The sequence below is a fragment of the Erinaceus europaeus genome, chromosome 2 (genome assembly GCF_950295315.1).
Source record: "Erinaceus europaeus chromosome 2, mEriEur2.1, whole genome shotgun sequence".
Classification (NCBI taxonomy): domain Eukaryota; kingdom Metazoa; phylum Chordata; class Mammalia; order Eulipotyphla; family Erinaceidae; genus Erinaceus; species Erinaceus europaeus.
Genome location: NC_080163.1, coordinates 49237003 through 49243765, shown reverse-complemented (window position 1 = coordinate 49243765; position 6763 = coordinate 49237003). Strand labels below are relative to the sequence as shown.

The 6763-nt window shown below is 40.5% G+C and overlaps 1 pseudogene; it reads left to right on the top strand.

Moving 5' to 3' along the window:
- The first annotated feature begins 443 nt into the window (after window positions 1-443).
- On the top strand, window positions 444-536 carry LOC132537322 (U6 spliceosomal RNA; annotated as a pseudogene).
- The last annotated feature ends 6227 nt before the right edge of the window (window positions 537-6763 follow it).

The following is a 6763-nucleotide window of genomic DNA, read 5'->3' as shown; positions in this document are numbered from 1 at the left end:
GACAGAACTTAAAGTTAGTATTGCACTGAAGTAAAAGACTATGGGGTGGGTGGGTGGGGAGACTACAGATCCAAGAAGTATGACAGAGGACCTAGTGGGGGTTGTATTGTTATATGGAAAACTGGGAAATGTGATGCATGTACAAACCATTGTATTTACTGTTGAATGTAAAACATTAACTCTCCAATAAAGAAATTAAAACAAAAAGAGAAAGGGAGAGAAAGAACCGGAAAAAAAGAAAGAAAGAAAGTCACTGGATTCATGTTTGTTTTTACTTGAGCTTTGCTCAGCTCTGGCTTATGGTGGCTCAGAGAATTGAATTTGGGACTTTGGAGCCTCAGGCATGAAAGTCTTTCAGCATAAACTTTATTATGCTATCCCCCCACACCCACTACTGAGGTAACATTCTTTACAAAATGTACTAAGTGCTCACTTCAGCAGCAATTATATCAATACTAAAGTTGGACTGATTTAAAGAAAATCAGTATGGCCCCTGTGCAAGAATGGCACAAATTTCTGAAGCATTCTAAATTTATATATATATTAGATTTAGGGCTATAGAGACAGCATAATGGCTCTACAAAAGACTTTCTTTTTTATTATTGTTTATTTATTTATTTTCCTTTTTGTTGCCCGTTTCATTGTTGTAGTTTTTCTTGTTGCTGTTATTGATGTCTTCCTTGCACTTTGTGCTACAAAAGACTTTCATGCCTGAAGCTCCAAGGCCCCAGGTTCAATTCCCAGCACCATCATATGCCAAAGCTGAGAAGTGCTCTAGTGTCTCTCTCTGTGTCTTTCTCTCTGTATCTCTCTCTCATTAAAATAATAAAAAAGCATATAAGGTGTAAAATTTAAATGTTATGCTAAATAAAGAATGTTAATAAAATAATTCAGCTTATGTAATGTTCACTCTAGGGAAAAGGCTCTGTACAAAAGTTTATCAGAAGTGTTGAAATTTTGATTAAATGCTTTGATTCAAATCTTCAAAAAAAAAAAACCTTAAAGTTAGAAGGGGATTAAATCAAATGTTCTGTGTGTGTAGCTATAGAAAATACCAAAACTGGGGACAGGGCAGGCGATAGCACAGTGGCACTCCTGATTAAGTACACACATTACAGTATACAATAAAACCCGGTTTCAAGCTCCTAATCCCCACCTGCAGGTGGAAAGCTTCACAAGTTATGAATCAGGACTGCAGGTGTCTGTGTTTTTCCCTCTCTATCTCTTCCTCCCCTCTCAATTTCTCTCTATCTCTAAGCAATAATAAATAAATAAAACATTTTTTTAAAAAATTAAATAATTGAAAACACATGGTTAAAAAAAAAGAAAGAAAATAACAAAACATAAACCAAGCCCTGTAACACACTAATAGTAGTAGTAATACTGTCATTATTGTTGTTGTAGTTGTGAACACTTACTCAGCACTCACTATGTGCCAAGCATGGAGTCAAACACTTCCTATATATTATCTTATTTAATTCTCATGACAACTTTGTGATAAATATACTATTACCCCACAGTTGACAGATAACGGGACTGAAGCAAAAAGGGATTAGTCAGTCCTGCCAGGTCATACAGTTAGTATGTGGCAAAGCTGGAAGTCAAGCACAGACAATCTGACTCCAGATGAGTAGTCTGCCCAAGCTTACATAGCAGGTTTGTGGCAGAAGATGTTTGATAAATGTCTGTCTGTGCTACACCACCTCTGCTGATTAAGTTCTTTCGCGTCCATGTAGTTACTTGGAGTGCAGAATCACACTTGCACATAGAGCACCAGATAGGAAGCACACCCCCACACCCAGTCCCAGTTTCCATGTTTAATCCAGCATTATGAAACGTTCAGAGGCCAGGGTTTTGAATCTGTATATATAGTGTCTCTCCAGTGCTCCTGGAAGCTGTTCCACCTCACTTCAGGTCCATTGTACCTCACTGTTTCTTTTGAGTGGAATAGTGAGGGTGAAAGAAGGGCAATTATCTCCTGGTTGCCAAGGGTGGAAAGAAAGTCAAGGAGAACACTACCATTTAGAAGTCACACAAGACAGAGAGGAAGGACTTCCTAGTTATCTCTGTGATAAAATGATTTGTCCAGGAGAATGAATTATGGCTGAGGACATTGAAGGCAATCAGAATCATAGAGATGGCTGTGTTTAGTACTACGATCATCATCTCTGGCATTATGCTATTCCACTGCAGAATACTGTGCCCCAGTATGGTTCCGTAGCCCCCATGTCCACTTGGTCGATTCCAAATTATATTCCTCCATGAGGATAATTTCTGGAACCATCCATTCCACCCCAGTTCCATGGCTGCCAGTTCTTAGCAACATCGCCCTGCCAGATATTCGTCGGGATGCGGCATTATCTAAGTTCATTTCCCACGTCTACGCTCGACCGCACCTGCCAATATTCGCGGATATCTTCGCCCACCCTGTCCAACGCTTGACGTCTTGTCACCTAATCTGGTCCCCTACGCCTACACTGAACTTCTCTGTTCCAGTCTCTTGGAAACAGAGTTGGCAGTCAGCTGAGGTAAAGAACAAACACCTCATCACAGACCCCTGCAAACGTCAACCCGGCTTTGACCTAGCACGTTATGATTGGGCCCTCCTCAATCGCTATCGAACAGGCCATGGCCCGTGCGCCGCTATGTTCCATCGCTGGGGAGCCAGAGACAACCCGAACTGCCCCTGCGGCTACAGACAGACTATGACCCACATAGTCAACGACTGCCACCTCTCCAGATTCAAAGGAGGTCTCGAAAGTTTACATCAGGCTCAACCTGACACTGTTGACTGGCTACGAAAGAAGGGCAAACGTTAGAAAAAGAAGAAGTACGGACCTCCCCTGAGGCAGAGCTATCTCTGTCCCAATCAGGGTTCCTCTGAAAGAAAGAATGGTGTTGTACTGTGTTTTTTTACATAAGTAGATGCCACAGATAGTATCACTATTTTGTTTTGCTTTGCTTTGCTTTGCTTTGCTTTGCTTTGCTTTGCTTTGCTTTGCTTTGCTTTGCTTTGCTTTGCTTTGCTTTGCTTTGCTTTGTGTTGCCACCAGGGCTTCGCTGCTCTCAGCCTACTTTTTCAGATATAGAGAGACAGGTAGAGGGAAAAACACCACAGCTGAGGCTCCCTCTAATGCTGTGGCGGATGGGTTCAAACCTGGGTCTCTCACACAGCAAAGCAGGCACACCATTCAGGTAAGTTATTTGCCAGTCCTTACTTTGTCTTTCTCTCACTTGCCCTCCAGAGGTGTAATGGAAACCTTAACTACACCCTTTCAAAGAACTAGTTGGGTAGACAAACAGTTACTGCTCAGTTATAAATAAACTACTAACCACCACTGACAAGATTATAGCAGAGCGCTAGGTGGTAGCACACCTGGTTGAGCACACGTGTTATAATATTCAAGGACCTGGGTTCAAGCCCCTAGTCTTCATCTGCAGGGGGAAATCTTTGTGAGTGGTGAAGCAGTGCTGCAGGTGTCTCTCTTACTCTCTATCTCCCCAATCCCTCTCGATTTCTGGCTCTCTCTATCCAATACATAAATAAAGATAATAAAAGAAATTTTTAAAAAGAAATTAAAAATATAAGATTATAGCAATGTACCAAAACACAAAGGGACAAACTCACAGTGCCCAGATATCCAAGACCCATTGTACAAACTGTAACTTCCACAACCTCCATTTCCCAAGTAGTGCAAGGAAAATAACTCAGACTTTGATGTCAAATGAGACTCACTGGGATTCCAGCTCTGGTGTTCTCTCAATAGTCACCTTAGTAATGATCTTTATTCAAAATGTGGGGAAGGTAGAGAAACAATAGCTAGTTCATAGGATATTATGAGAAAGTTAACAGACCAGATATGGAAAGTCCCAACACAGGAACCAGGATCTAATGGTATTCAGGAAATGATAAATGTCAAGATGATGGTGGTGTGGATAGTGGTGTGATGGTGATGATGATGGCAGTGATGATAATGTCATCCAGCATCTAAGGACCTGGGTTGGGTGCACAAATATTCAGGATAAAAACCAAAAGTCTGAGAAAAGAATTGCTGCTTTAAAGAAGAATGTTTAGTCAGATTAAACTAGAATGCATGAGAATTGTAACTACTCAGCTATTTCCTATTATTAACAATGAGAATATTCAGCATTTATTCACATATGTTTCAGGCATGGCACCAAGTATTTTATTTAATCTGTATTTTATTTAATCTGTATTTTACTTATTTTATTTTATTTTATCTGTATTTTATTTTATTTTATTTTATTTTATCTGTATTTTATTTAATCTGTATTTTATTTAATCTTCACAGGACCCTTTGTGAACAAATTGTAATTAGCCCATGTCATCTCAGATTAGAAACCTGAGACACAGAAAGGTTATGTGTCTGATCTGAGAGCTAAAGCCTTAATTCAAGGTTAGGGCTATTAGTCTCCTAAACCCAAGTTCATAACCACTAAACCGTCTATCTGCATCCTGACAGGATATACAATAGTTAGTGATTCTAAGTGGGGAGAGATCAAAGTGCTCTCACACAGGGGGTCTCCTGCTGAAGATACTTATGAAAAATTCACATAAATAATGAAAGTGCATCTGAGACAAAAGTGGAGGTTTAAAGTAGAAATTATAAACAAGAACATCTCAACAGATTCTGTTAGTCCTCCACAATATTTTTAGTACTTAGATCATGAAATTTCATTTTTAAAATTCTAATTTCTGGGGCTAGGGGTTACTCATCCAGTAAAGGCTAAATGCCTAAAGACCTGAGCTTAAGCCCCATCCTCCCCTGCAAGGGGAGGGGGACTTCATGAGCAATGGAGCAGTGTTGTAGGTGTCTCTCTTTCTCTACTTTTCTGTCTCAAATTTAAAAATCCAGATGATGGTCTTTAAAGGAGAGGCTCAGCAGGAAGAGCTCATGCTTTACATATATGAAGCCATGAATTTGCTTATTGACGTCACATACGACAGAGCACCGACCTGATCTCTGGCTCTCATAAAATACATCTTTAAAAAAAAATCAAGTTTGATGATCTATGAATACTGAATCATGTTTTTAATGGCTTCAATTAAGTATAGTAGTTGCTACCATTCTATCTGGCATGTATTCTGGAGTTTGTCCAATGCCCAAAACTCTGTATTTCTTTTGCCTACAAATTTCACTTGTTGATAGCTGGTCTGACCCTATAGATGTTTGAAGAATGCCCTAATGCTGAGGTTTGTACATGGAACCAAGGGGAGTTGAGATTTTAGTTAGCAGGGCAACTATGCCCAGAGCTAGTGCAAAGGAAAGAGAAGGACCCTGACCTCTTATTGCCCAGGTTATCTGGAAGAGACCAACTGGACACTGCAGCAACAAGAGTTTGATGTACTTGACTCCACCATCAGCCTAGACCTCCTGATGATCCAGTGTCTCTTCTTTCTGCCTCCTTATTGATCGTCCATTCCTTTCTCTTCCTTTTAAAGTATTACTCACTCTCTTAGTTATTCCTTGTTTTTTACCAGTTTCATCTCAAAGGTGTTTAAGAAGGTCAAACATTATTTTTGTTTAACTTTCCACAAGTTGTTCCCCAAGTTTATGAGAAAGCAGGAGACCCTAGCAAACCAATAATACTTAAACCTCTTTTTAAGTCTATGTAGAGAGGGGGACAAGTCAGTTCAATAAAAACAGAGATAAATTCCATCCCACGTGGTTCACTTCCCATAACCTAGATATAGACCAGGTTCTGTGAGATAGAGCATATATTCACATGTATCCATAAACTAGGGCAAAATATATACCTGAAAACAGTAGTACACTAGAGTTTACAGTGAGTACCCCCCAACACTTCATCTCCACTATCCCAACCTTTGGTTCCATGATTGTTCAACAATTTGTTTGACTTTGGATGTTAACTCTTTTTTCAGCCACCAGGTTCCAGAAGCCATCAGGATGCCGACCAGGCTTCCCTGGACTGAAGACCCCACCAATGCGTCCTGGAGCTCCACTTCCCCAGAGACCCACCTACTAGGGAAAGAGAGAGGCAGACTAAGAGTATGGATAGACCAGTCAACACCCATGTTCAGCGGGGAAGCAATTACATAAGCCAGACCTTCCACCTTCTGCAACCCCACAATGACCCTGGGTCCATGCTCCCAGAGGGATAGAGAATGGGAAAGGTATTGGGGTATGGAGATTGGGTGGCAGGAATTGGGTGGAGTTGTACCCCTCCTGTCCTGTGGTTTTGTTAATGTCTCCTTTCTTAAATAATAAAAAAGAAGAACAAATATTAACATGTGAAGCTAATGAATTAGCTCACTTGGATCATTTGTTATTTTGTCATGTGTGTGGCCCTGTGTAGCTCAGATTAGATCCTGTCCTGACCTCCGCAGCATTGAAGGAAGTGAAGAAAATTTTAGGGCTGCTCTCTTTCTTCTCTCTCTCTCCTTCTCTGTCTCATTAGATTAAAGTAAATAATATATTTAAAAATAAATTTTTAAAAAAAACACATAAAGGGGAGTCCCAAGGTAGCACAGCAGGTTAAGCGCACCTGGTGCAAAGCACAAAGACTGGCATAAGAATCCCAAGCCCCCAGCTCCCCACCTGCAGGGGAGTTGCTTCACAGGAGGTGAAGCAAGTCTGCAGGTGTCTGTCTTTCTCTCCCTGTCTTTGTCTTCCCCTCCTCTCTCCATTTCTCTGTGTCTTATCCAACAACGATGACATCAATAACAATAACAACAATAATTACAACAGTAAAACAACAAGGGCAACAAAAGGGAATAAAT